This window comes from Topomyia yanbarensis, chromosome 2 (assembly GCF_030247195.1).
Source record: "Topomyia yanbarensis strain Yona2022 chromosome 2, ASM3024719v1, whole genome shotgun sequence".
Classification (NCBI taxonomy): Eukaryota; Metazoa; Arthropoda; class Insecta; order Diptera; family Culicidae; genus Topomyia; species Topomyia yanbarensis.
In genome coordinates this window covers 456459391-456465028 of record NC_080671.1, presented here as the reverse complement: position 1 = coordinate 456465028, position 5638 = coordinate 456459391, and the positions used below count along the sequence as shown (strand labels likewise).

General features: G+C 38.2%; 1 long non-coding RNA gene across 1 annotated transcript; it reads left to right on the top strand.

Annotated features, from left to right (window-relative positions):
* Window positions 1-1333: 1333 nt before the first annotated feature.
* Window positions 1334-2091, top strand: LOC131682255 (uncharacterized). Its single transcript, XR_009304050.1, has 4 exons — window positions 1334-1443; window positions 1520-1647; window positions 1699-1818; window positions 1917-2091. It is a non-coding gene; the product is annotated as an uncharacterized LOC131682255 (long non-coding RNA).
* The last annotated feature ends 3547 nt before the right edge of the window (window positions 2092-5638 follow it).

Sequence of the window (5638 nt, the reverse complement as noted above, 5' to 3'; positions counted from 1 at the left end):
GTTGTTTCTGTTATAGTTATTATTTCTGTTGTTGTTGTAACTGCTGTTATTGCTGTTGTTTCTGTTTTCGATGTTGTTGTTGTTGTTTATGTTGTAGTTGTTGTTGAGGTTTTTGTTACTGCTTTTATTGTTGTTATTTCTGTTTCCGTTGTGGTCGTTGCTGTGTCTATTGTACCTATTTCATTGAAGTTGTTGGTGGTGTTATTGGACTTGTAGCTGTAGTTTGGTTGGTTATTGTTGTTGTTATTATTTTGGTTCTAGTTGTGATTATTGTTATTGTTGTACTTATTGCGGTTCCTGTTTTTATTGCTCTTGCTGTCTTTGTTGTTGTAGTAGTTGTTGTTGATATTGCAGTATCTTGTACCTTGTTTTCTTTTCGATTTTAACTCTTTGTAGCTTTATCTTTCTCTACTTGTTGTTGAATACGACGCTGTTTACGTAAGTCATATTCTGACCAGTCAGAACGCCACACTCTTTTGGAACCCAGTTCAGAGCCATCCATCTTTTGCCATTTGATTATGCTGCGAAGCTGTGATAGCAGTTTTATTTGCAACGACGGTCAATTCGTCCATCAAACTGGGGGGAAAATGCCGCAGTTATGAGCATTTCAGTTTTGGGTGTGCCCGGGTATCCTCATCGTCTTGTTACGTGGTAAAAAAATCTTGAGGCCTTTCCTCAGGCTCCCGTTTCCCACATCATCAATTTTATTCCCCCAGAAGCTAAGCTTGGTGATGTTTTAAGATGTAACTAGATTCCAATCCCCAGCTTGTAGAGGAAGCCTGGAATTCTTTGGTTTGAAATATGAAAAGGTGCCCGGCTACCCTGTCGAGCTCATAACTGTTAAACCAAAAGACTGAAAAAATAGTAAATTTTCTTATACTATTAGAATTTGATACTGTTTGATTCGATTATATTTGTTGAAATGGTACGAAATAACCCATGTGGATGAACGAAAACAGATAGTGCAACAATGGGAACATAGACTTACAACTATAGGAACACTATCACAACTATTGGGTCTTACGGAGCGTTTCTTTTTTTTAAACATTTTACAAAAAATAGAGGTTTTACTCACACGTACGATTTTTTTAGGTGTAACGTTGTTAATCGCTATGTACACCCAGGCACCCGTTAATTGAAAACCTCATCCCCTTGGCAATTTTACCCGATTTGGATACCCAGGAATAGGAAGCTGTCGAAATTCACCTGTCTGGCACGCTATCTGTAGAAGTGGCAATATGAGTCAACCGAACACTAATAGAAACCAGGCGGGCAAGTCTACCGGCGAGCAAACTGACGTTTGTCTCGTCAATCACAAAACGTCACACTACTGTCATGGCAGCATATCGTTATGCTCCATGTTTACATTACGATCGAAGTGCTAAAAGTTAAATATTAGTGGAAGAATCGTGAATATCGGCCTAATATTCAACGAAAATCGAGGTAAGTGAAGAAACATCAATAAACATATCGAAGCTTTGCTTCTATTGATATTTACTTGAAAAAATGTCTATTTCAGGCGAAAACAATGGTGGCTGCCTTTTGCTGCCAGGATGCAAACTGTCTGCAAAAGATTGACCTGCAGAAACCCACAAATCTTCTCAAGATCAACCATGAAGCCATCTTGACTTGCAAGATGCGCTACAGGTAAGTAAAAGTGCACATTAAAAAAAATTAAAATTATAACCAATTATCCAGATGGGCCATCTCCCCACATCTCCACCGTCAGCGCTCAGATGAAGGGCAATACAGTTAACCCCTTCATCGTCCCCGGAACGGCCAGTGTGACTATAGATGCCCGCGATAAATAGAAAAAAGGTATTTATGCCAACGCAACACGGACTGACAAATTCCTTCCGTGTTCGGTGTAAGCTCCTTTTCCTACATATTACTATTGGTCTTTCTCTCTTTCACAGATATTGCTGCTGCTATTAATCCAAAGCCATAAGATAAAACGCAGAACCCGTCCCATCAAACTCAAAGAAAAGTCGGAATACATCCGTAACCTCTGACGAATGACTGGGATTTAGGCTTTCTGCTAAACCCGTATGCGCGTTGGAATAATGTAACAAAAAACTGCAAGAGAAATTAAAAGTCGATTTTAATATAAAACTTAGAGTTCATTTTGCCGAAAAACTTCCTTTGCTTCTCGTAACAGGTATGTTCCAAAGATCCCTGAAACTTGGATGAATAGTTTTTATATTCAACCTTAAATGGTTCATGTTCCATTCCCTGCTGGATTCGTTCAGCCTATGGGAATCGGACGCGCTTGTTGGGACTGCTAACAGTACCCAACGGGAAACTGTCCTGAAGTAGGACATCGTGTTCAACACTTCTAAATTCAGATTCTGTTCTGTTTTATGGGTTCGTTTCAGGATGCAGCCATTTCTGCGATGACAGGTACCAACGTCTTAGACCGGACTAAACTCAAGTCTAAAATCAAAGATAGTACCGTGTGGCGGTACCAACTAGCTTTAAGCTTACCGCTACTAGTGTTCGCCGCTATAGTTGTAATATTCTCAAGATGCCATTACACCATCAATATATTGATCAATACACGGGTCCCTATTCTCACAGCCACCTAATGACAAGAAGAAAATTTCTGGGAATAGCCTGGCCCCTGGCTTGCCAATATTTCAGATTGTTTAAAGTTCATATACGAACTGTATATAAATAAAATGAATACCAGTTAAATTTTAACGAAACAAAATAGAAATACGATGTATTTACTTAACATAAATAGACGACCCAGTCCGCGGACATAATCACAACCAAATTGTGTCGGTACCATTAAAACCACCTTGTCAGTTTATTTGTCATATCTGAAAGCTTTTCTTTCCAAAGTTGCACCAAGCTCTGCCACAACGAAACACAATAATTGAGCGTGAAGCTCACGTACTGCGCGAGCGGGGAATCATCTCGCCAAATTACTGTGGACATCGGGAAATAAGCAGAAAACTCTTGTGTACTTTGCTTCATCCACCTCCTTGTATACCAGACAGATCCTCCGACTGCCAGTAACACAACTAACCAGCCCAAGCAACCGCAACCGGCGGAACCCGATCGACGACGATTGTTCCGCTGAACACCACTGAACACAGCCGCTGCTCGGTGATCAGACCCCCATGGATCATGTTTTCGGTTGTAAAATGACAAAGAATTTCGAATATCCGCGGCTCGCTGCTCTTTTTTGGACATCGATGTTCCCATTTTTTCGATACTCTAGCTGAAATCGTAACTATAAAGCATGAAAATACACTATATGATTGCAATAATGTGCTTACCAGCTCGATTCGTTGGCGATTGCACTGAAGCTAGCTGCCGCATAACCGGTCGTGACAGAACAGCGATTGGACGAGAGCGAATTCTATTGTATCTCGGCAAAAGGGCCTAAGCCGCATCAAAAATCGGCCAGAGACAAAATTCATTTGAAATGGGTAAATATCTGACGAAGAACAATTTAACTAAGTTAGTGCCGGATTCTGACGAGACGAAATCGAAACGCATATTCCATAACTAATTTAGTTATAGGTTTTGTGCTCTTCACGTGCAAAGATAAGTTTAAACAATTTTCTCCCTAATGGAGAAAGAATAATTGTTACCAAAATTGTTCTCCACTAACGAGAAATATAGCCTAAGAATTAAATTTAACCGATTTCATCCCTGGCCAAGCTAAGCACAGATGTTTACAAACAGTGTAAAAAGACCTACATTCTGCATGTTACGTTTCGTCCGGAATAAGATGCGAACAAGTATCGACGAACATATGATTACGGCCTGAAAGCCGTAAACAAACCGTTACACGCCAATCACAGATGTTGGTAGTAAATGAAAGAGAAAAGTTTTCTCTTTCATAAACTGTTGTGAACTGTGTTCGACTAGTAACGGTTTGTCTGGAATTTCCAATCAAAGTGGATTTTGACAGTTGGTTTTTAGGCCGTAATCATATAGCGGACCCTACACGAGACAGAAATATTGTCAATAATTATATTGACAAGACTGCTTCAATCCATCAATCCCATTTAAATTCTACAGAATCAATATTTTCAAAATGACCTTACACCATCAATATATTGATCAATATATGATTTATTGTCAATATTTCTGATCGTGTAGGGTCCGCTTATGTTTGTCGAGAAGTATTCTTATCTTACACGCTCATCCAACATAACTCAAAAGTGAGTGGCCAGCCACTCAATTTCATAAAAAGTGCACATAGCCAAAAGGAGAGTTTTTCTCGCTTACTCAGTTTTGAGTTCGAATTGAACATGTCAACATTTGAGTACTTTTTACTCAAAAACAAAATGTGAGAAATAACCACTCCATATTTAGAATATAGCTATATGAAAATTCAACGTAATTTAAAATGTTATTTACCTATACCTCCCGGCGTTAACACGATGTTTGGATCTCAGTCCATATATTCCGGGAGCTTTTTTTTCCTGAATGTTCCCCCTTCCTAGATAGAATGCAGATCATAATCTCTTAGTAACGGCTGGATCTGAAAAAAATCAAAAGGAATTAGGTTAAAGCAAAAATAAAACTTGGCGAAACTTACGATTGATTTTCCTGAATGTTCCCGCACCTCCTCTTCACAGCAAGGTCTTTTTTTAAGTTCTGGTCGACACCCAACTTTAGTCAATTGTTCAAAGTAATTTTTTCACCCAAAACTTTAAAACTTAACGGTTACTCAAGAGATGAGATAATTTCACTCAACTCAAAACTCATTTTTTGACAGTTTGCCTAGATTTTTGAATTTGAGTACTCGGAACTCAAATTTTGAGTAGTTCTGAATGAGCGTGTAGTTTGATTTGTATTGCGAGTTAGACCGCTTTGTAGGTTCACGATCGAAATGTTGAGTGTAATATAACACACACTGATCGCGTCGAATTGCAAATTTTATCAATACAGTACAACGTCAATAGATGGAAAAGTATGCTCTCAAACAAATTGCTATCAAATAACTTATTAAATAAATTATTCAAATTTCGTACTATATATGAAATTATATCAAGAAGATTTCTGTGATGGATCTGACGATCACCGATGTCTAATGAAATTGATGACGAATTGATGATGACATACTGTACTAACTGAGCTGTATCCGTAATGATAGAAAGTTGAGCAAAAACAAATCTGCTCGCTCATGAGTGTGCAGGATGTATTGAGATATCTGACGTTTAAAATACGCACACCGAGATCTCGCATTTTTATACTACCGCCCTCCCCTTAAGCCCACAAGCGGTTTGGTTTCCTCCCAATTCGCAGTGCAAATGATTTGTTTTCCTCCCAATTTAAACGTCAAAACGACACAATACTAACGCAGCTGGATAAGTCTATACATCCGCATAGCCAGAATGCGGCTTCACATTTATCAGCACACATAACGAAACAATATCTTGGCAGAAATGTGTCGTCAGATTGAAATTTATTCAATTAGTATCAATTTAAAAGAAACATGTTTCACATATTATTGTATATGAAAACTTTTCACAATTGTACAATTTTGCTTTAAATTATTTTAAAAGCTATCTGCAACACCATATTAAATTGTTAATTTACAATTTAAATTCAACCGGCACAATTTATACCTGTAAAATAGCTTATCCTACAATATTGTGCAATATTAGAAAAAGAG